We start from the raw sequence: 25,311 nt of genomic DNA, 5'->3' as shown, positions 1-25,311 counted from the left end.
CAGGAAGAGAGAGAGAGAGCTGGACTCGGTGGTAAAGCCAACAGGGAGAGAGAAAGAGAGCTGGACTAGGTGGTAAAGCCAGCATGGAGAAAGAGAGAGCTGGACTAGGTGGTAAAGCCAGCAGGAAGAGAGAGAGAGAGCTGGACTAGGTGGTAAAGCCAGCAGGGAGAGAGAGAGAGCTGGACTAGGTGGTAAAGCCAGCATGGAGAGATGGAGAGCAGGACTAGGTGGTAAAACCAGCATGGAGAGATAGAGAGAGCTGGACTAGGTGGTAAAGCCAGCAGGGAGAGAGAGAGAGCTGGACTAGGTGGTAAAGCCAGCATGGAGAGATGGAGAGCTGGACTAGGTGGTAAAGCCACTATGGAGAAATGGAGAGCTGGACTACGTGGTAAAGTCAGCATGGAGAGAGAGAGAGAGCTGGACTAGGTGGTAAAGCCAGCAGGGAGAGAGAGAGAGAGAACTGGACTAGGTGGTAAAGCCAGTAGGGAGAGAGAGAGAGCTGGACTAGGTGGTAAAGCCAGCATGGAGAGATGGAGAGCTGGACTAGGTGGTAAAGCCAGCATGGAGAGATGGAGAGCTGGACTAGGTGGTAAAGCCAGCAGGAAGAGAGAGAGAGCTGGACTAGATGGTAAAGCCAGCAGGGAGAAATGGAGAGCTGGACTAGGTGGTAAAGCCAGCAGGAAGAGAGAGAGAGCTGGACTATGTGGTAAAGCCAGCAGGAAGAGAGAGAGAGAGAGCTGGACTAGGTGGTAAAGCCAGCATGGAGAGATGGAGAGCTGGACTAGGTGGTAAAGCCAGCATGGAGAAATGGAGAGCTGGACTAGGTGGTAAAGCCAGCAGGGAGAGAGATAGAGCTGGACTAGGTGGTAAAGCCAGCATGGAGAGATGGAGAGCTGGACTAGGTGGTAAAGCCAGCATGGAGAGATAGAGAGAGCTGGACTAGGTGGTAAAGCCAGCAGGGAGAGAGATAGAGCTGGACTAGGTGGTAAAGCCAGCAGGGAGAGAGAGAGAGCTGGACTAGGTGGTAAAGCCAGCATGGAGAGATGGAGAGCAGGAATAGGTGGTAAAACCAGCATGGAGAGATAGAGAGAGCTGGACTAGTTGGTAAAGCCAGCAGGGAGAGAGATAGAGCTGGACTAGGTGGTAAAGCCAGCAGGGAGAGAGATAGAGCTGGACTAGGTGGTAAAGCCAGCATGGAGAGATGGAGAGCTGGACTAGGTGGTAAAGCCAGCAGGGAGAGAGAGAGAGCTGGACTAGGTGGTAAAGCCAGCAGGGAGAGAGAGAGAGCTGGACTAGGTGGTAAAGGCAGCAGGGAGAGAGAGAGAGAACTGGACTAGGTGGTAAAGCCACCAGGGAGTGAGAGAGAGCTGGACTAGGTGGTAAAGCCAACAGGGAGAGAGAGAGAGCTGGACTAGGTGGTAAAGCCAGCAGGGAGAAATGGAGAGCTGGACTAGGTGGTAAAGCCAGCAGGGAGAAATGGAGAGCTGGACTAGGTGGTAAAGCCAGCAGGGAGAGAGAGAGAGCTGGACTAGGTGTTAAAGCCAGCAGGGAGAGAGAGAGAGAGCTGGACTAGGTGGTAAAGCCAGCATGGAGAGAGAGAGAGCTGGACTAGGTGGTAAAGCCAGCAGGAAGAGAGAGAGAGAGCTGGACTAGGTGGTAAAGCCAGCAGGAAGAGAGAGATAGCTGGACTAGGTGGTAAAGCCAGCAGGAAGAGAGAGAGAGAGCTGGACTAGGTGGTAAAGCCAACAGGGAGAGAGAGAGAGAGCTGGACTAGGTGGTAAAGCCAGCATGGAGAGAGAGAGAGCTGGACTAGGTGGTAAAGCCAGCAGGAAGAGAGAGAGAGAGCTGGACTAGGTGGTAAAGCCAGCAGGGAGAGAGAGAGAGCTGGACTAGGTGGTAAAGCCAGCATGGAGAGATGGAGAGCAGGACTAGGTGGTAAAACCAGCATGGAGAGATAGAGAGAGCTGGACTAGGTGGTAAAGCCAGCAGGGAGAGAGATAGAGCTGGACTAGGTGGTAAAGCCAGCAGGGAGAGAGATAGAGCTGGACTAGGTGGTAAAGCCAGCATGGAGAGATGGAGAGCTGGACTAGGTGGTAAAGCCAGCAGGGAGAGAGAGAGAGCTGGACTAGGTGGTAAAGCCAGCAGGGAGAGAGAGAGAGCTGGACTAGGTGGTAAAGCCAGCAGGGAGAGAGAGAGAGAGAGCTGGACTAGGTGGTAAAGGCAGCAGGGAGAGAGAGAGAGAACTGGACTAGGTGGTAAAGCCAGCAGGGAGTGAGAGAGAGCTGGACTAGGTGGTAAAGCCAGCAGGGAGAGAGAGAGAGCTGGACTAGGTGGTAAAGCCAGCAGGGAGAGAGAGAGAGCTGGACTAGGTGGTAAAGCCAGCATGGAGAGATGGAGAGCTGGACTAGGTGGTAAAGCCAGCAGGAAGAGAGAGAGAGCTGGACTATGTGGTAAAGCCAGCAGGAAGAGAGAGAGAGAGAGCTGGACTAGGTGGTAAAGCCAGCATGGAGAGATGGAGAGCTGGACTAGGTGGTAAAGCCAGCATGGAGAAATGGAAAGCTGGACTAGGTGGTAAAGCCAGCAGGGAGAGAGATAGAGCTGGACTAGGTGGTAAAGCCAGCAGGGAGAGAGAGAGAGCTGGACTAGGTGGTAAAGCCAGCAGGGAGAGAGAGAGAGAGCTGGACTAGGTGGTAAAGGCAGCAGGGAGTGAGAGAGAGCTGGACTAGGTGGTAAAGCCAGCAGGGAGAGAGAGAGAGCTGGACTAGGTGGTAAAGCCAGCAGGGAGAACAGGTGAGAGAGAGAGAACTGGACTAGGTGGTAAAGCCAGCAGGGAGAGAGAGAGCTGGACTAGGTGGTAAAGCCAGCAGGGAGAGAGAGAGAGCTGGACTAGGTGGTAAAGCCAGCAGGGAGAAATGGAGAGCTGGACTAGGTGGTAAAGCAGCAGGAAGAGAGAGATAGCTGGACTAGGTGGTAAAGCCAGCAGGAAGAGAGAGAGAGAGCTGGACTCGGTGGTAACGCCAACAGGGAGAGAGAGAGAGAGCTGGACTAGGTGGTAAAGCCAGCATGGAGAGAGAGAGAGCTGGACTAGGTGGTAAAGCCAGCAGGAAGAGAGAGAGAGAGCTGGACTAGGTGGTAAAGCCAGCAGGGAGAGAGAGAGAGCTGGACTAGGTGGTAAAGCCAGCATGGAGAGATGGAGAGCATGACTAGGTGGTAAAACCAGCATGGAGAGATAGAGAGAGCTGGACTAGGTGGTAAAGCCAGCAGGGAGAGAGATAGAGCTGGACTAGGTGGTAAAGCCAGCATGGAGAGATGGAGAGCTGGACTAGGTGGTAAAGCCAGCAGGGAGAGAGAGAGAGCTGGACTAGGTGGTAAAGCCAGCAGGGAGAGAGAGAGAGCTGGACTAGGTGGTAAAGCCAGCAGGGAGAGAGAGAGAGAGCTGGACTAGGTGGTAAAGGCAGCAGGGAGAGAGAGAGAGAACTGGACTAGGTGGTAAAGCCAGCAGGGAGTGAGAGAGAGCTGGACTAGGTGGTAAAGCCAGCAGGGAGAGAGAGAGAGCTGGACTAGGTGGTAAAGCCAGCAGGGAGAAATGGAGAGCTGGACTAGGTGGTAAAGCCAGCAGGGAGAAATGGAGAGCTGGACTAGGTGGTAAAGCAAGCATGGAGAGAGAGAGAGAGCTGGACTAGGTGGTAAAGCCAGCAGGGAGAGAGAGAGAGCTGGACTAGGTGGTAAAGCCAGCAGGGAGAGAGAGAGAGAGCTGGACTAGGTGGTAAAGCCAGCATGGAGAGAGAGAGAGCTGGACTAGGTGGTAAAGCCAGCAGGAAGAGAGAGAGAGAGCTGGACTAGGTGGTAAAGCCAGCAGGAAGAGAGAGAGAGAGCTGGACTAGGTGGTAAATCCAGCAGGGAGAGAGAGAGAGAGAGAGCAGGACTAGGTGGTAAAGCCAGCAGGGAGAGAGAGAGAGCTGGACTAGGTGGTAAAGCCAGCAGGGAGAGAGAGAGAGCTGGACTAGGTGGTAAAGCCAGCAGGGAGAGAGAGAGAGCTGGACTAGGTGGTAAAGCCAGCAGGGAGAGAGAGAGAGCTGGACTAGGTGGTAAAGCCAGCAGGGAGAGATGGAGAGAAGATGAATATGGTCCATTACCTCAGCAGCCTACCTGGAGACATGCTTCATCATGGACACAGAAGGAGGGGACAGAGTGTGTGTTTCTGTGTGTTTCTATGTGTTTCTGTGTATTTCTGTACTGTATCACATAATACATGTATGTGTGCTTTTGTATTAATTCAAATTTAAGACACTGATGCACTTTGCAACCGCGTACCTTTGTGAGAGTGGATTCTTGGCCCTCACTAGCATGAAAACTAAATACAGGCACAGACTGTGTGTGGAAAATGATTTAAGACTGAGACTCTCTCCAATACAACCCAACATTGCAGAGTTATGTGCATCCTTTCAAGCACACCCTTCCCATTAACCTGTGGTGAGGTATTCACAATTTTCAATGAACACATAAGGTTTTATATGTAAGATGGTTAAATAAAGAGCAACATTTTTTAATATTATTATTATTTGTGCCCTGGTCCTATAAGAGCTCTTTGTCACTTCCCACGAGCAGGGTTGTGACAACATCTCAAACTCATTCTTATGTTTAATAAATGTATCGTATAGTGTGTGTGTGTGGCAGGCTTACAATGATGGCAAAAAACAACATTTGAGAGTGTGCTGACCCTGGTGCTAGAGGGGGTACGCAGCTGGAGGTGTAATGTTTGAAGGGGTGCGGGACTATTTAAAGTTTGGGAACCACTGGCCAAGACTAACCAATTCTAAATGGCACTAGCAGTTCGCTATGTAGGATCGTCACTAACATTAGTTTCCACAGCCACAAAGTCATAAACCGTGCCTGTTTCTGCAACTTCTCTTCTTATAATCAGATCAAAATAACCCTAACCTCAACCACTGCTAACCTTAAATTAAGACCAAAAAGTAAATTTTTGTTTTCATGCATTTTTACGATATAGCCCATTATGACTTTGTGGATGTGGTTACTAATGAAACCTGCAAAGTAGCCTACACAGAAAATATCCCAATTATTCCACAACTGCAGCTCATTGTTGGAACACACATTTATTTCTCTACATCAATCAACCAGTCTATTTTGAATTTGTGCTAAAACTGTCGTCGTTTTGTCAAGGAATGTAGTATCCCATCAGTTAGATACGCGTTTCTAGTTTTATAGGCATATATATGTAGGTGCACACAGCACGCTTGTGTAGATGGAGCGGTCGGAACGCAATTGAGTGAGTGAGACAAGGTGGGTTTATTTTCTGTTGTGTCCCGCAAATGCACAAATGGAACACTGGAGTCAAAGCTTATTAACGTTGTCTTCAAGACAACATTTTGACCAAATAGTTTTACAGTATTTGAAAAAACATTGATCTCTGGTTAAAGATGGAGTTTTGAAGACAGTTCGAGTACTCATGTCCATCCCGAGCTGTGATCAGTCACTCAGAGCACACACAAATATACAGTATGTGTTAGTGATGTGCAAACTAGCACACTCACATGCATGCATGCACACACACACAGAGACACACAGTCTTGTATAAGTAACTCTGTGGGGACACACAATTCAGTTCCATTCACAATCCTATATTCCCTTACCCTAACCTTAACCCCATTTACTATTATTGTGGGGACTTCTGGTCCCCACAAGTATAGTAAAACACATTCATGCTTACAGCAACAGGAGCCAATTAACACCACGATTTGCCAAGGCAGGATACTATAAGCACAGCCCAATCTAGAAATCTGGTAGTGGCTTCTGATTAAATTAAATTTTTACAGAACCGCTTGTTGCAATTTCGACGAGGCTCTCTTGTTCAGATATCGGTAAGTGGACTGGAGGCAGGGCATGAAAGTGATAACGAATCCAGTTGTTTTGGGAAAGTACCTGCGTAATTGCTCACCCAACTCACTCAGGTGCTTCGCTATATATCACATTTGACATTGTCCGTAAGCTTGAGTTAATTTGCACACAAAAAAGCATACAATTTTGGAAAGACCTGTGTGTTGTCCTTGTTAATGCAGACAGAGGAGAGCTCCAACTTCTTAATCATAGCCTCAATTTTGTCCCGCACATAGAATAAAGTTGAGGAGAGTCCCTGTAATCCTAGATTCAGATCATTCAGGCGAGAAAAAACATCACCCAGATAGGCCAGTCGTGTGAGATACAAGTTATCATGCAAGCGGCCAGACAAGTGAAAATTATGGTCAGTAAAGAAAACTTTTAGCTCGTCTCTCAATTCGAAAAAACGTGTCAATACTTTCCCCCTTGATAACCAGCACACTTCTGTATATGGTCGCTGCCCATATCATTGCATAGTGCAGAAAATAACTAATTAAGCATTACCACTCCACTATGTCTTCCTGTCATGGCTTTTGAGCCATCAGTACAGATACCAATATGAGCAGCAGCTACGTTTGGCTACATACGGACCGTTAGTGGAATTCCCGCGAGAGAGTAACAGTTAATGTGATTGAATGTTAATTATTTGACTAGGCTACCTGTATTTGACATTGTGTTGTTATTTTGCTGAACACTAGATGGTTTCATTTTATTTTTGGCAGTGAAACGAGGCTACTTAGGCGAGAAAAAAACCTCACCCAAATGTAAAGCCCCGTTGGAAAATATAAATGGACTGTCTGAAAATGTGAAGGATTTTTTTTTTTTTTACAAAAATCAATCAAAAATTATATTATTTAAAAAATAATATATTATAAAAAAAAATACAAATGTGAATCATATTTTTATTTGGCGTACCCCAGACGGCATTGCGCGTACCCCAGTTTGGGAATACCTGGTCTAGACTATTACCTCCCCTAAAAATAGACAGGTTCCACACTGAAAACATGCAAAAACATTAGTTTGATAAAGACAAAGAGCATATTTTCATCAGAATCTTTAAACCTAGTCACCAAACAGATGCCCTGGCCATAACTCATCCCTATGCAGTGTTCAGTGTAGAATTGTTGATCATTTTAGAAAATTCCAAGGAACTGGCATAATAAACTAAATAGAATGTCTGTATATCGAAAGAAGACAGATTTTGGTTTGTAACCATGAAAAATGTCTCTTTCAACTTGCTAAATTGAGGCCCGTTTCAAATGGTCACTCTGAGAATAACTGTTCAGACACGAGATGTGAATCACTTCGCACTATTCTGTTCTTTTTTATTATGTTATATTACATCATGTTTTTTACTATAGAATAGTTGTCTAGACTGTGATAAGGGCTCTGGAAATAAGAGCTTCTTGTCTGCTAAATGAACAAAAGAAGGCTATGACATTACACAGCCATAGGCTTCTACAAGAAGTGCCACACTGCTAAGGTTACTTCCTTTTTGAAGATTAGGTTCCAATATATAATATAACCAGTTGATATTACAGGTTCAATACATTCATCTTAAATTGCACTTGTTTTTTTATTAACTGAATATATATATATATACATTTATGCCAAATGTATCATAACCGTTACAGATAACGAACTGCTAAATTGACTCATATATATATCCTAACCTGCTGCATAAGATCTCCTAACCTGCTACGAAAAGTGACTTCTGCAAGTCAAAACCGGCAGACCTGCCCTGAGAACAGTCTTGGTTTCCACTAATGTGATACATATAGCCAGATGGATGCTAAACTGTAAACAGTGCTGCCTCTATATCATAACATGTAGATGTCTTCTTCTTTATTAGCATATTGGATGCGTAACATTTCCTTCCTGTGTGCAGTAGCTACTGATGCCTTATCTTTCACCTCTCCTCTATCTCCCTCTTTTTCTGTCTCTCCCACTTCCCCCTTTTCTATCATGGCCTTCTCTTTCCCTTTGTTATATATATATGAGTCAATTTAGCAGTTCGTTATCTGTAACGGTTATGATACATTTGGCATTGTTGTTCACTGTTGGCATATATGTAAATGCGCACATTTTTATCTCAGTGATGCCCTTGTTCGAAAAATGACTTATTTTTTAAAATCAGTAATCCAGTACTCAGGGCTGCATCTGTTTCCCACGTAAGCAGTTTAGTCAATTTGTCCTTTTTCAGCCTCTATGACCTAGGGTGCTAGTACTACCTCACAGCTTTGGTTGATGATCCTCACTCTTCCTATATAGACACAGATGGATGCAGCATTGCATTAGTGCATCCCATTAGTGGAAACCAAGACTGTTCTCAGGGCATGCCTGGTTGTAGCTAGATATGTGTTGTGGACAATTTTTGATAACCCCTTTCCTAACCTTAACCTAACTCTCCTAACCTGCCACGTTAATTATCCTAACCTGCTGCATAAGATCTCCTAACCTGCTACGAAAAGTGACTTCTGCAAGTCAAAACCGGCAGACCTACCCTGAGAACAGTCTTGGTTTCCACTAATGTGATACATATAGCCAGATGGATGCTAAACTGTAAACAGTGCTGCCTCTATATCATAACATGTAGATGTCTTCTTCTTTATTAGCATATTGGATGCGTAACATTTCCTTCCTGTGTGCAGTAGCTACTGATGCCTTATCTTTCACCTCTCCTCTATCTCCCTCTTTTTCTGTCTCTCCCACTTCCCCCTTTTCTATCATGGCCTTCTCTTTCCCTTTGTTACCCTGCCAACTTTCATCTGACCACATACATACACACACGGATACACACGCACATGTACACATACATGCTGACTGACGTAAACACATGCACACTACAGACACACAGACACTACAACACCTACTCACTCTTTAATCTCTGTATGGCAGCCAGCCGCTCTTTTGATCTTGCTGCTGGTCCTCACCTGGGCTGCTGCATGCTCTGGGCCTTGTGGGCCTGTTCTCCTTGGTTAGGGGCTTTAGCTGCTTTAACCTGCTGTTAACTGGAGTTCAGTGGGCTGAGGCCGTCCCAGCTCACTGTAAACACTATAGTCTCCCAACAGGACCACATCTAAGTCACATCATTCTGGTAAACACCCATATTGACTTTGTAGCTAAACGCTTTATTCAGTGACTGGTTTTTCAACTAATCTGTTACAGCGGGTGATTGGTGGTCAAGTCAATCATTTATAATATATTTTGTACTTTGGGGAAGATGAGTCCTCAAACCTAAAATTCACCATGTATTGAAAGTGTTAGATTAGCTGATATTGATCTACATTTGAAGGGTAAGTGCAGCTTCAAAACCATCAAGCGCTATGATGAAACTGGCTTTCATGAGGACCGCCACAGGAAAGGAAGACCCAGAGTTACCTCTGCTGCAGAGGATAAGTTCATTAGAGTTAACTGCACCTCAAATACATGCTTCACACAGTTCAAGTAACAGACACATCTCAACATCAACTGTTCAGAGGAGACTGTTAATCAGGCCTTCATGGTCAAATTGCTGCAAAGACATCACTACTAAAGGACATCAATAAGAAGAAGAGACTTGCTTGTGCCAAGAAACGTGAGCAATGGACATTAGACCTGTGGAAATGTGTGGTTCCCACCGTGAAGCATGGAGGAGGAGGTGTGATGGTGTTTTTTTGTTGTTGCTTGTGACACTGTCAGTGATTTATTTAGAATTCAAGGAACACTTAAAGCAGCATGGCTACCACAGCATTCTGCAGCGATACGCCATCCCATCTGGTTTGCTTTTAGTCAGACTAAAATTTGTTTTTCAATGGGCTGTGTAAGGGCTATTTGACCAAGGAGAGTGATGGAGTGCTGCATCAGATGACCTGGCCTCCACAATCACCCTCAACCCAATTGAGATGGTTTGGAATGAGTTGGACCACAGAGTTTATTTTTTATTTTGTACATTTATTTAACTAGGCAAGTCAGTTAAGAACAAATTCTTATTTACAATGACGGCCTAGGAACAGTGGGTTAACTGCCTTTTTCAGGGGCTGAACGACAGATTTTTACCATGTCAGCTCGGGGATTCGATCTAGCAACCTTTCGGTTACTGGCCCAATGCTCTAACCACTAGGTAGAGTGAAGGAAAAGCAGCCAACAAGTGCTCAACATATGTGGGAACTCCTTCAAGACTGTTGGAAAAGCATTCCTCATTTAGCTGGTTGAGAGAATGCGAAGAGTGTGCAAAGCTGTCATCAAGGCAAAGGGTGGCTCCTTTGAAGAATCTAACATATGAAATATATTTTGATTTGTTTAACTCTTTTTTTTGGTTACTACATGATTCCGTGTTATTTCATAGTTGTGATATCTTCACTATTATTCTACAATGTAGAAAATAGTACAAATTAAGATAAACCCTTGCATGAGTAGGTGTGCCCAAACCTTTGATTGGTACTGTATGTATGTATGTGTGTGTGTGTATATACGTATGTGTGTGTGTGTGTGTATATAAATATATGTGTGTGTGTATGTTGAAAATCAGGGTTATTCTACCAAATATTGATTTCTGAACTCTTCCTAATTTAAAACATTAGTATTGTGTTGTTAAAAAATTTATTTGAACTTATTTTCTTGGCATCACCGATAAATCCACGATAATCGAGAATTTCAATAAGCATTTCTCTACGGCTGGCCATGCTTACCTCCTGGCTACCCCAACCCCGGCCAACAGCTCCGCACCCCTCGCAGCTACTTGCCCAAGCCTCCCCAGCTTCTCTTTCACCCAAATCCAGATAGCTGATGTTCTGAAAGAGCTGCAAAACCTGGACCCGTACAAATCAGCTGGGCTAAACAATCTGGACACTCTCTTTCTAAAATTATCCGCTTCCATTGTTGCAACCCCTATTACTAGCCGGTTCAACCTCTCTTTCGTATCGTCCAAGATTCCTAAAGATTGGAAAGCTGCCGCAGTCATCCCCCTCTTCAAAGGGGGTGACACTCTAGACACAAACTGTTAGAGACCTATATCCATCCTGCCCTGCCTTTCTAAAGTCTTAGATAGCAAAGTTAACAAACAGATCACTGACCATTTCGAATCCCACCGTACCTTCTCCACTGTGCAGTCCGGTTTCCGAGCTGGTCACGGGTGTACCTCAGCCACGCTCAAGGTACTAAACGATATCATAACTGCCATCGATAAAAGACCGTACTGTGCAGCCGTCTTCATCGACCTGGCCAAGGCTTTTGACTCTGTCAATCACCATATTCTTATTTTTTATTTATTTATTTTTTATTTAACCTTTATTTAACCAGGAAGGGCTCATTGAGATTTAAAATCTCTTTTTCAAGAGCGTCCTGGCCAAGATAGGCAGCACCAAGTCATTACAAAAATTACAGACAGACATGAAAAACTACAAGTAATCTAGTAAAAACCATTGAATTCACAAGAGTATAACAATATCAAAAACAGCAAATTAAAAACATTGACAGGTCAGGGAATCAGCCTCAAAATCCTTCATCAGTGATTTAAAAACACCAATCGGGACAAGTTCTTCCAGTTTAAAATTATTTTGTAAGGTGTTCCAAGACGATGGCGCAGAGTACATAAAAGACCTTTTACCAAATTCAGTTCGGATATTTGGAACAGTTAGCAGGATAAAGTCTAGCGAACGAAGAGAGTACCCACCACATTTCTGAACAATAAAAATGCCCAAATAAAAAGGTAGTAAACCCAAAATGGCTTTGTAAATAAAAGTATACCAGTGACTGAGCCTACGAGTGACTAGAGAAGGCCAGCCAACCCTGGTATATAAAGTACAGTGGTGCGTAAGGGTTTTGCAGTTTAAAATAAATCTCAAAGTGCCATGGTAAAGAGTGTCAATTGATCTCAAACACTGAGCGGAAGCATTCATATATAAAATATCCCCATAGTCTAGTAAAGGCATAAATGTAGCTGATACTAGCCTCCTTCTGGCTTCAAAAGAAAAACAGGCCTTATTCCTAAAATAAAATCCCAATTTCAGCTTCAATTTTTTTGTAAGTTGTTGAATATGCAATTTAAAAGAGAGGCCGTCATCAATTAGAATTCCAAGATATTTATATGAGGTTACAACCTCAATCTCCTTGCCCTGACAGGTAGTAATAGGTGATAGGTTCAGAGGTCTATTTCTTGCATTAGAAAACACCATTAGTTTAGTTTTGTCAGTATTGAGGATAAGCTTCAATTGACACAAGGTATGTTGAACAGTATAAAAAGCAGTTTGCAAGTTCTGGAAAGCTTTTGTAAGAGATGAGGCACAACAGTAAATAACAGTATCATCAGCATAAAAATGAAGTTGTGCATTTTGGACATTTTTGTCTAAATCATTTATATAAATAGTGAATAAGAGAGGACCAAGTACAGAGCCTTGGGGCACACCATTCAGGACAGACAATTTGACAGACATGAGCCCATCAAATTGAGTGCACTGAGTTCTATCAGACAGATAGTTAGCAAACCATGCAACTGCATGCTCCGAAAGACCTACACTCAACAATCTCTGCCTTAGTATAGCATGATCAACTGTATCAAAAGCCTTAGAGAGATCAATAAAAAGTGAGACACAGTGCTGTTTTTTGTCAAGGGCTTCAGTGATATCATTTAAAACCTTCATGGCTGCTGTAATTGTGCTATGCTTCTTCCTGAAGCCCGATTGGTACATTGATACAATAGAGTTAGTAAATAAAAACTCTTTTAGCTGTTCACTTACAAGGGTTTCAAGTATTTTCACCAGGGGTGACAGCTTTGAGATTGGCCTATAATTATTTAAAAGAGTTGGATCTCCCCCTTTTAAAAGTGGTAGGACAAAAGCTGATTTCCAGATCTTTGGAATTTCATTACATTCCAGGGTTAGATTGAACAGATATGTAAGTGGTTCAGCTATGAAATCAGCTGCCAGATTTAAAAAGCAGGGATCCAAAAGATCAGGACCTGCAGGCTTTCTTTGATCTAAGGATTTCAGGGCTTTATGTACCACCTGCACTGAGAATGGCAGAAAGCTAAAAGTTTGACCAGCTCTCACTGGTTCATCCACACAGGGTTGTACAGAGACAGAAGACACTGGTTCATCCACACAGGGTTGTACAGAGACAGAGGACACTGAATCAAACAGCCTACCAGATGATACAAAGTGCTCATTGAAACAATTCAGCATTTCAGTTTTGTCATATATAGCAACAGAGTCCTTCAAAACACATGACGGTAATTCATTAACATTACTGTTACCAGACATAGACTTAATAGCATTCCAAAACTTTCTAGGGTCATTCAGGTTATCAGTGGTAACAGACATAATATATTCAGACTTGGCCTTCCTGAGAAGAAAAGAACACTTGTTTCTTAACTGCCTAAAAATAAGCCAATCAGCATCAGAACAAGATTTCCTTGCTTTAGCCCAGGCTAGATTACGGTCGTGAATAATACAAGACAGCTCAGAAGAAAACCATGGATTATCCCGCCCTTTAACCCTGAACCTGCGGAATGGTGCATGTTTGTTTACTATTTGGAAAAAACCATCATGAAAGAATATCCAGGCAGTTTCCACATCAGGGATAAGCTCAATCTTGCTCCAGTCAAAATAAAACAAATCATGAAAGAAAGCCTGCTCATTAAAACACTTCAAATTTCTCTTACGAATAAAAAGTGGATTTGTCTTTGGAACCTTAGTATTTCTAACAGCAACAACAGCACAATGGTCACTTAAATCATTACAAAAAACACCAACCGCAGAATATTTATGTGGAACATTTGTCAATATCAAATCAATCAGGGTAGATTTCTCTGGGCATTTAAGATTTGGGCGAGTGGGTGAATTAATCAACTGGGTAAGATTCATAGAATTACAAAACATTTTTAAATCATCAGACACCGGCTTTAACCAACACCAGTTGAGATCACCAATCAAGACCATTTCACTGTAAAGAAGTTTAGACATAAGGTGCGTCAAAGAAGAAAATGCATCACCGAGAGCAGAGGGGGGTCTATAACAGCCAATCACAGTTATAGAGAGGCCCTTTGAAACCTCAATATTCAAAGCAAGAAATTCCAACTGTTTACAAATAGTTTCAGACTTTGCCACACTTACATGGAATTTAGATTTTACATATATAGCCACACCCCCACCTTTCTTAACCCGATCAGTGCGATAAACATTGTAACCACTTATACAAATATCCTTATCAAAAACAGACTTGCTGAGCCAGGTTACAGAAAACACAATTACATCAGCATCAGTTGATTTAGCCCAAATCCTAACCCCATCAATTTTTGACAACAGGCTGCGTACATTTAAATGAAAAATACCAAAACCAGATCTTGATTTAAAATCAGAGGGGGTTTGGAGACATTGCATATCAGGGCCAGGGTTAGGTTGCACGTTACCTGATATCAACAACAGAATAATAACTAGGCACCTCTGTTTAATAACCTTGCACGGCTTCTCTTTTTTAAGAGACCTACTGCAAGCGAATTCTACAAGTGAGTTTCCAGACAATACAAAACAGTCATTTAAAACCATTAGACTTTGGTAGTGACACAAGTTCGTACTGTTCACATCATGACACAAATGCATCGGCACTTGGACGAGTGGACCGAGTGAAAAAGAGCGAGTTCCTGCATACAAAATGTCTAATGGACGCGAGAGTACATTGTCAGATGTACTCACCCTGCGACAATGTTCGTTTTCTCCAGAGTTCAGTAAAGTCAGTGCACAAAGCAATACCACGTAAATTGTCATTTTCTCTGACAAAAAAAACAAGAGGCCAACGAAGGTAAGTGGAGAGAGGGACAGCGTGTATGTGAATCAATGTGAGTGTTTGCGCGTGTGAGTAGATTGGGTGTTGAGGGAGATCGAGAGAACGGGTTGAGCTGCCACTGACAGCCAGGCAAAGAGCAAAAAGGAGCAGCTTGGACAAGACACTCCGCGGACGAAGGAGGAACTCAGGCCAGCCAGAGATAGGGTTACTTTGGTAAACTTCAAGTAATGAAGTGCCAAGTTGAGGAGGACCCGTGATCTTTACACCAGCAAAAATGAAATAGTTTGCACTACACAACAACGAAGTTACGCAACCATAAATAAATAGATTATTAGTAGGTTAAAATGTACTAGTCACAAACAAACGACTTGACATGCTGCCATCTTGGATTCGCGGTTTTCATTATCAGCAGACTCAACAGCCTTGGTTTCTCAAATGACTGCCTCGCCTGGTTCACCAACTACTTCTCAGATAGAGTTCAGTGTGTCAAATCGGAGGGCCTGTTGTCCGGACCTCTGGCAGTGTCAATGGGGGTGCCACAGGGTTCAATTCTCAGGCCGACTCTTTTCTGTATACATCAACGATGTTGCTCTTGCTGCGGGTGACTCCTTGATCCACCTCTACGCAGACGACACCATTCTGTATACATCTGGCCCTTCTTTGGACACTGTGTTAACAAACCTCCAAACGAGCTTCAATGCCATACAACACTCCTTCCGTGGCCTCCAACTGCTCTTAAATGCTAGTAAAACTAAATGCATGCTCTTCAACCGATCGCTGCCCGCACCCGCCCACCCGACTAGCATCACTACTCTGGACGGTTCTGACTTAGAATATGTGTACAACTACAAATAGCTAGGTCTCTGGCTAGACTGTAAACTCTCCTTCAAGACTCATATTAAGCATCTCCAATCCAAAATTAAATCTAGAATTGGATTCCTATTTCGCAACAAAGCCTCATTCACTCATGCTGCCAAACATACCCTCGTAAAACTGACTATCCTACCGATCCTGGACTTCGGCGATGTCATTTACAAAATAGCCTCTACTCAGCAAATAGGATGCAGTCTATCACAGTGCCATCCGTTTTGTCACCAAAGCCCCATATACCACCCACCACTGCGACCTGTATGCTCTTATCGGCTGGCCCTCGCTACATATTCGTCGCCAAACCCACTGGCTCCAGGTCATCTATAAGTCTTTGCTAGGTAAAGCTCCGCCTTATCTCAGCTCACTGGTCACCATAGCAATACCCACCCGTAGCACACGCTCCAGCAGGTATATCTCACTGGTCATCCCCAAAGCCAACATCCCCTTTGGCAGCCTTTCCTTCCAGTTCTCTGCTGCCAATGACTGGAACGAATTGCAGAAATTGCTGAAGTTGGAGACTTATATCTCCCTCACTAACTTTAAGCGTCAGCTGTCAGAGCAGCTCACTGATCGCTGCAGCTGTACACAGCCCATATGTAAATAGCCCATCCAACTACCTACCTCATCCCCATATTGTTTTTATTTACTTTTTTTGTTGCTCTTTTGCACACCAGTATTTCTACTTGCACATCATCATCTGCACATATATCATTCCAGTGTTAATTTGCTAAATTGTAATTACTTCGCCACTATTGGTCTATTTATTGCCTTACCTCCTTACTTCATTTGCACATACTCTATATAGATTTTTTTATTGTCTTATTGACTGTACTTTTGTTTATCCCATGTGTAACTCTGTGTTGTTGTTTGTGTCGCACTGATTTGCTTAATCTTGGCCAGGTCGCAGTTGTAAATGAGAACTTGTTCTCAACTGGCCTACCTGGTTAAATAAAGGTTAAATAAAAAATAAATAAAAATATTAGAGGCATCTTTTTTGTTATTTTGACCAGTTGTCATTTTCTGCAAATAAATGCTCTAAATGACAATATTTTTATTTGGAATTTGGGAGAAATGTTGTCTGTAGTTTATAGAATAAAACAAACATTTTGTTTTACCCAAACACATACCTATAAATAGTAAAACCAGAGAAACTGATAATTTTGCAGTGGTCTCTTAATTTCTTCCAGAGCTGTGTGTATATATATATATATATATATATATCTTTCTCTCGCTCTCGATCTCTGTTCCTCCCTCTCTCTCTCCCCTGGGGTTTGTATCCAGACAGAGCCCCCCAGACATCTGACTGACTCAATACCAGCTCAAAGCCTATCGTCATTGGGACACCTGGACTAAATAATACCAGGAAATCCATCCATTAAATGGTGCTGTAAGGGCACTGCTACTGGTGTTTCAGTCAGGAGAAAAATAGTTTGGGCGGCGGTGGCACTGCATTGAATTGGTAGTGTGAGTGTGGGATGTAATGCCTACTCTGATCAATTCACTGATGTTTCTTAGAGGTCCTCTCTTGTAAAGACCACTCTGGTGAGGTACACAAGCCCATAGGCTTTTATTCTGCTTCCAATAGGGTTTCTGACAAATGTGATGTTAATTACCTTCTAGTTACTTTCTTACTGTCATACTCCACAGTCTGTGTACCTAAGAGGCAACAGAGAGAGAGACTTTATGAATTCTTTAGTATGTATGGTATCCCACCTTGTAAGATAGTATGCTGCATAAGTTCTTCAAATTATTAGTATTACAACTGCACATTCTGTTCATTAAAACTGTTGAGAGCTGTCAGAAATCAATACATGAATGCAACTGGGGTTGCAACAGCCTTAAGTTTACATATATGCACGCTATACAGGCAAACATATTCAAAAAGATGAATGCCCCCCCCAGGTCCAGGTTGTTGTCCCTCAGTACTGTAGTTCTTCTGTTTAGCATTCACACTCATCCTTAGTCTGTGAGTCGTGGCATCGTTTCCCCTCCCTCCCTCCCCCATCGTCCCATCCATTATTCAAGGCTGTGTGGCTGTGAGATCCATGGACCTGGATCCAAACCACTCCCAAAATACCCACAGGCAGTACCGTTGGGCTAGCGGCCATGTCTAGGTTAGCCTACTGGAGACACTGGTGTTTCTGGTCATGCTACTGATGCTAATGCTAGCGGTGCTCAGACCTAATTACTATTATTATTATATATTTTTTAAATATGTATATTTTTAACCTTTATTTAACTAGGAAAGTCAGTTAAGAACACCTTGTTATTTACAATGACGGCCGAATGCTTTCCTGTTGGTGCTGTGGACGTGTGTGCCTGTCTGCTGTTAGTGTTTAGTGATGCTGTTAACAGTGGTGATACTGTTAGCTCTGGCTGGGATGTCTGGGTTGCTGTAGTAGGATGTGTTGGGTCTATGTGGATGTACCAGCTGTATGAGAGGCCAGGCAGCAGTGCAGCGCATGCTGTGTCTGGACGTGTGTTAACGCTACAGCAGGCTGGCAGGGAGCCCCTGACACCCAAAGCGGTGCCGTCTCACGCCTGGCTGACTGCATGATAAGAGAGAGAATAGTGGAGGAGAGGGCGAATGACAACGATGGAGAGTGAGTGTGTCTGCGGGGTCTGTGTGTGTGTGAGCGAGAGAGATAAAGATAGTGTGTGAGTGTCTGGGCTCTCAGCTGGCGATGGAAGTCTGTGTTAGAATATTCACATTGCATCCCTTCTTATGTAACATTGAAACACGAACAGAGGGACAGCATGTGGCACACACAAACACACACAGAAATCTTTAAAATTAACAGTATTTATTTATGTTTATTTATGTTTTCATCAGAAACACACAATTTCCCACACAGTCAACAATCCAACACACTCTTGTTTCAGGGGTCATTAGCTGAGCTGCAGCAGGGCTCATCAGGTATAATGAGGTGCTAATTTACACTAATGTCCTGTCAGACCAAGCGAGAGTTTTCCTGCGAGAATATACCATCAAAGAAAGGGAGAGAGAAGTAGAGAGTGAGAGGGAAAGAGAAGTAGAGAGAGGTAGAGAGGGAAAGAGAAGTAGAGAGAGGTAGAGAGATAGAGAAAGAGAAGTAGAGAGAGGTAGAGAGAGGTAGAGAGAGAGAAAGAGAGGTAGAGAGAGGTAGAGAGAGAGAGAGAGAGAAAGAGAAGTAGAGAGAGGTAGAGAGAGGTAGAGAGAAAGAGAAGTAGAGAGACAGAGAGAGAAAGAGAAGTAGAGAGAGGTAGAGAGAGAGAGAGAGAGAGGTAGAGAGAGGTAGAGAGAGATAGAGAGAGAGAGAGGTAGAGAGAGGTAGAGAGAGGGAAAGAGAAGTAGAGAGAGGTAGAGAGAGGTAGAGAGAGGTAGAGAGAGGTAGAGAGAGGTAGAGAGAGGGAAAGAGAGGTAGAGAGAAGTAGAGAGAGGTAGAGAGAGGTAGAGAGAGGTGTAGAGAGAGGGAAAGAGAAGTAGAGAGAGGTAGAGAGAGGGAAAGAGAAGTAGAGAGAGGGAAAGAGAAGTAGAGAGAGGTAGAGAGAGGTAGAGAGAGGTAGAGAGAGGTAGAGAGGTAGAGAGAGGTAGAGAGAGGTAGAGATAAGTAGAGAGAGGTAGAGAGAGGTAGAGAGAGGTAGAGAGAGGTAGAGAGAGGTAGAGAGAGGTAGAGAGAGGTAGAGAGAGATAGAGAGAGGGAAAGAGAAGTAGAGAGAAGTAGAGAGAGGTAGAGAGAGATAGAGGTAGAGATAGAGAGAGGTAGAGAGAGGTAGAGAGAGATAAAGGTAGAGAGAGGTAAGTAGAGATAAGTAGAGAGAGAGAGTATTTGTCTTTGCTCAGGTTATTAGTTCAGAGCTTGCCCTCACCGTGTGTTTGAGGGTAAATTGACATGTGTGTTTCTGTATGTGTTTCTCTATGAGCAAACAACAGCAGGGGCAGGAACTCAAATGATATGACAGTTTGTTCTTGTCTGTCCCTGCTGCTGTATATTACTACCATACATATTTCATCCTCTACTCTAAATAAACTTTCCACTCACAGGTTTAGTTTATTTTCCTTGCTCTAACTGTACAAACACTTCCTCACATGGCGTTTATGTATCCCAGTTATCCACAGTTTTCAATAACTAGGCTATGTATACTACGTTATGTGCTACATTGTTGGTAGCACATATCTATCACTGTGTTGTGCCTTTAACGGTGAAACAAGCAGACTTCCAGAACATGTACTACTTGCAGATATATGTAGCAAACCATCTAATGAATTTCATATTTCATAGCCTATAGTCACTGATAAGATGTAACAAACCCATCCATAGTGGTTTTCATTTTCATACATTATTCAGCCCTGCCTCTGTCTCCTCAGAAGACCACAGTACTACAGAGAGTCTCTGCTGTCTTCACTGCCTTTAATTAGAACCTGCTTTACAAAGGTTCATAGAAATGGGTTCTATCTTTAGTGTGTGTGTTTAAGTGTTTGTGTGTGTTAGGTGTATTTGGGTACGTGTTTGTATGTGTTAGGTGTATTTGGGTACGTGTTTGTGTGTGTTAGGTGTATTTGGGTACGTGTTGGGTACGTGTTGGGTATGTGTTGGGTACGTGTTTGTGTGTGTTAGGTGTATTTGGGTACGTGTTTGTGTGTGTTAGGTGTATTTGGGTACGTGTTTGTGTGTGTTAGGTGTATTTGGGTACGTGTTGGGTACGTGTTGGGTACGTGTTTGTGTGTGTTAGGTGTATTTGGGTACGTGTTTGTGTGCACCACCAGGTAAAGTGCTCTCTGACATTGAGTGGTGGTTGTTTGACGTGCTGGCTCAGCTTTAAGACTGTCTTTCTGTCATTACCACGGTCAGCAGTGTATGACTCCTAGTTACTCCCTGTGAGGATTCATTTTAGTTTTGTATTCACTCCGTCTTATTCCCCCTTCACCTTGACCTTTTTGTTTTGACTGTTTTTGTACCTCCACCTCTCCACCTCCCTTTTCTTTACCCCTGTGCCACCTTCTCATTTGTTGTCACTCCTTTTGTTCCCCTTCTCTCTCTAGGGATGCACCGAAATGACCTTTTTGGCCGATACCGATATCCGATATTTTCCTTGCAAAAAAAAAAACGTTACCAATAACCAATATTTAAAATCTTTGCGGCCTTTTAAGCATTCTAGTACAGTTAAATAGTTAACACACACACACATGGACGCAGCGGGGTAAGCCACTGCATCTCAGTGCAAGAGGTGTCACTATAGTCCCTGGTTCGAATCCAGGCTGTATCACATCCGGCCGTGATTGGGAGTCCCATAGTGCGGCGCACAATTGGCCCAGCGTCGTACAGGTTTGGCCGTCTTTGTAAATAACAATTTGTTCTTAAACTGACTTTCCTAGTTAAATAAAGGTCACACACACACCATACACACACACCATACACACACACCATACACACAACGACCAAAAAGTTATTTTGTTGGCATTTACGTATGTCCCCATTACCAGTAAAACATAATCAAAACCTATTGCTTTCACTTACTTGCTGTGCTGTTTCAGTGTTCATTTGTTCAGTCGTTTCATTCTCAACCAGGATTTCATCATACATGTCAAGCAGTGAAGTTTCAGCTCTGTCTGTCCGTGGCCTCTGTTCCTCGGTGCGCACTGTCACTGTGTCCGTTTCCATCTTGTCCAGCTGTGTATGTAACATTTCACATAAACCCTGTTTTTTGTCTGCATCGAGGTAGCGGTCCTTGTACCTAGCATCGATGATGGCAACACAGTAAAGAGGCTCAGAGACAATGCCACCGAATTGCTTGTTCACAGCCTCGAGTAGTTTTGTAAGTTTTAACCCCCTGGTCTGTCGGGGGGTTGTTGAGCAGGCGTTTCAATGCCATGACAGAGGGTATCACGTCTGCTGATACAGTTGATTTGCTAATTTCTCCAGTCAGTTGTTCGAATGGCGCTAGGAATGTGTTCATGTTTCAAACATGTTCTCAAAGCCATTGAAATGGCAGCAGCGGTATGAGAACCAGTATGAGAACCAGCACATTCTTGAGCATGCAATACGGCTTTCCTCAGTACCAAATCCTCGTCGACCCATTGTGCTGTCAGACTCAGCATGCTCATGGGGCTGGTATCGCTGGTCCAAATGTCAGTCGGGAAGCTAATAGCAGTGAGCTCATAGATGTACATTTCAACAATACTGTGTAACTGCCTACTTGGTAGTGTGTACCGGGGCTCGAGGTGCTCAACCAGTCAGCGAAAGCCAACATCATCCACAACAGAGAAGGGTTGATTGTCAAGGGCAATGAATTCCATTTATCTTGGTGTTAATGGGTTTCACCTTTGAGTTGTCTCGCTGAAATGTTCTTACTCTTTCAAATGACTGCTGGACTTGAACTTGTTTAGTTGTTGGAAGAGTGCGCTTAGTATTTTTCTGCTTTTGTTCTGTGTAGCGCTGTATTTTTCGTGGCGTCATTACGTCATCTACCTACGTTATATAGGTATGCACGTCAGCGTACACATCGGTTTTGCACATCGGCGTTAAATTAGACATCGTGCCGATGTTGGCATTTTTAGCTAATATCGTCCGATTCCGATATGTTCCCGATATATCGTGCATCCCTCTCTCTCTCTCTCTCTCCCATACCCCTTCTCTCTCCTATATCCCTCTCTCTCCTGTACCCCTTCTATCTCCCTTTCTCTCTCCTGTACCCCGTCCCTCACTCTCTCCCGTACCCCTTCTCGCTCTCTCCCGTACCCCTTCTCTCTCTCTCCCGTACCCCTTCCTTCCCTCTCTCCCCTGTACCCCTTCCTTCCCTCTCTCTCCTGTACCCCTTCTCTCTCTCCTGTACCCTATCTCTCTCTCCCGTACCCCATCTCTCTCTCATGTACCCCTTCTCTCTCTCTCTCTCTCTCTCTCTCTCCCATACCCCTTCTCTCTCTCTCCCGTACCCCTTCTCTCTCTCTCTCTCTCTCTCTCTCTCTCTCTCTCTCTCTCTCTCTCTCTCTCTCTCTCTCTCTCTCTCTCTCCCGTACCCTTTCTCTCTCTCTCTCTCTCTCTCTCTCTCCCGTGCCACTTCTCTCTCTCTCCCGTACCCCTTCTCTCTCCTGCTGATCATTTTTACTTCTTTACCGTTTGTATGAAACAGTATCATATATTTTCTGAATTTTCTCCATATTGTGTAACTTTCCCTGTATTCCACTAGCCCACTTTAGCTGCCATAGGTCTTACGCTGACTCTGTGAGGATACGTAGGCTTTAGGTCAGAGGTCAAAAGTCACTATGTAAAGAGAAACAGCCATATCCATCTATCCCTGCCTCAGGCCTGAGAACATCATGGCTGTGTAGGGTGAGCCGTAATGGCTACCCCACTGCCAGCAGTTTCTCCTCCTACACTACAGAGTATAATGGATCCATCCCCAGCTCTCAGACAGCGGCTCGGTTATGGGGACCCGTTTAATACTCTTAATGTAATCAAATTCATTCAATTACAAAGCCCCAAACACTTCACTGTGTGCATTAATATAGATGAAGGTTTGCAAACACAACACTGCGGCCAGCTGTGGTGAAATGACTCATTTTCAGTTGTTCTGTTTTAGCAAAGAAGAATAAATGTTTGTGAATGTTCTCTTGGCTTTATTTGAATGGTTGCTGTTTTCATTAGTCTGTTTTGAAAGCTCCGTTCTTATTTAAATGTGTATTCATTCCTCTATTTTGACTGTCAAGTTTGTGTGTGTGTGTCTGTGTCTAGCTGTGTTTGGATACATGCTGGGTTATTGTTCAGTGATGCCTGTTTACTCTGTTCTGTCCAACAGTAAAGAAAATATAGCAAGTCAACTCTTTCCCCCTTCTATCTGTCTCGCTTTCTTGTAAAACATCTTTAGTGAGATAAAAAGAAAGAACGACAGAGAGACCATAAAAGAGACAAATTATAATTTAAGTGATTGCACTGTCGCAGGTTTCTGCTCCCCCTGTCTTTTGGGGGTCAAAGGTTATGGTAACACTTTCACACACACAGAGAGAGAGAGAGGAGATAGTCATTATGGCTGGTACAGTAGCATGTTTCTGACACAGAGCGAGAGAGGAGACAGTCATTTTGGCTGGTACAGTAGCATGTCTCAGAGAGAGAGAGAGAGAGAGAGTAGAATAGAAAGAGAGAGAGAAAGAGAGCAGGACAGTGAGAGAGAGAGAGAGAGAGAAAGAGAAAGAGAGCAAGACAGAGAGAGAGAGAGAAAGAGAGAGAGAAAGAGAGCGAGAGAGAGCGAGAGCGAGAGAGAGAGAGAGAGAGAGAGAGAGAGAGAGAGAGAGAGAGAGAGAGAGAGAGAGAGAGAGAGAGAGAGAGAGAGAGAGAGAGAGAGAGAGAGAGAGAGAGAGAGAGAGAGAGAGAGAGAGAGAGAGAGAGAGAGAGAGAGAGAGAGAGAGAGAGAGAGAGAGAGAGAGAGAGAGACACAGAAGACACAAGAGAGAGAGAGACACAGAGAGATACAAGAGAGAGAGAGAGAGAGAGACACAGAGAGATACAAGAGACAGAGAGAGTAGGGCTGTGACGGTCATGGAACTTTGGATGGCAGTTATTGGTCAGCCAAATGACCACTGTTATTATCGTTTGAATAGAAAATAATGGTTTTGACGGTTATTTTACTTTCATGACAGTCTTCATCCATAATCGTTGGTCACATGATTATACGGTAATGGTGCCACCCCTACGAGAGGAAGAGAGACGGCGAAAGAGAGAAGAAGAGTCCCCTAAGCAAGCTAGTCCTGTGGCTCTGTTCACAAACACACCCCACAGAGCCCCAGGACAGCAACACAATTACACCCAACCAAATCATGAGAAAACAAAAAGATAATTACCTGACACATTAGAAAAATTTACAAAAAAACTGAGCAATGGCAGAATACCTGACCACTGTGACTGACCCAAAATTAAGGAAATGTTTGACTATGTACAGACTCAGTGAGCATAGCCTTGATATTGAGAAAGGCCGCCGTAGGGAGACCTGGCTCTCAAGAGAAGACAGGCTATGTGCACATTGCCCACAAAATGAGGTGGAAATGGACCTGCACTTCATAACCTCCTGCCTAATGTATGACCATATTAGAGACACATATTTCCCTCAGATTACACAGACCCACAAAGAATTCGCAAACAAATCAAATTTTGATAAACTCCCATATCTACTGGGAGAAATTCCACAGTGTGCCATCACAGCAGCAAGATGTGTGACCTGTTGCCACAAGAAAAGGGCAACCAGTGAAGAACAAACACCACTGTAAATACAACCTATATTTATGTTTATTTATTTTCTATTTTGTACTTTAAATATTTGCCCATCATTACAGCACTGTATATAGACATAATATGACATTTGAAATGTCTTTATTATTTTGGAACTTTTGTAAGTGTTATGTTTACTATTAATTTTGTATTGTTTATTTCACTAAGTGTTTATTATCTATTTCACATGCTTTGGCAATTTAAACATATGTTTCCCATGACAATAAAGCCCCTTAAATTGAAAAAAAGGAAATTGAGAAGGAGAGATGGAGAAAGAATACAAAGAAACATAGTGAGACAATGAAAGTAAACAGTGATGAGGGAAGGAGAGTGTAGTATCCTAGTGTGATCAGATGCTATATGAATGAACAGTGATGAGGGGAGAGGGAAGGAGAGTGTAGTATCCTAGTGTGATCAGATGTTATATGAATGAACAGTGATGAGGGGAGAGGGAAGGAGAGTGTAGTATCCTAGTGTGATCAGATGTTATATGAATGAACAGTGATGAGGGAAGGAGAGTGTAGTATCCTAGTGTGATCAGATG

At 43.6% G+C, this 25,311-nt stretch overlaps 1 protein-coding gene across 2 annotated transcripts in view; it reads left to right on the top strand.

Moving 5' to 3' along the window:
- Positions 1 to 25,311, top strand: part of LOC139564804 (acid-sensing ion channel 2-like) — a 211,097-nt gene that overhangs the window by 51,239 nt on the left and 134,547 nt on the right. The gene's annotated exons all lie outside the window — the stretch shown is intronic.

The sequence above is a fragment of the Salvelinus alpinus genome, chromosome 36 (assembly GCF_045679555.1).
Source record: "Salvelinus alpinus chromosome 36, SLU_Salpinus.1, whole genome shotgun sequence".
NCBI lineage: Eukaryota > Metazoa > Chordata > Actinopteri > Salmoniformes > Salmonidae > Salvelinus > Salvelinus alpinus.
Note: the sequence above shows the minus strand (reverse complement) of the source record. Positions and strands in the feature narration are given on the sequence as shown.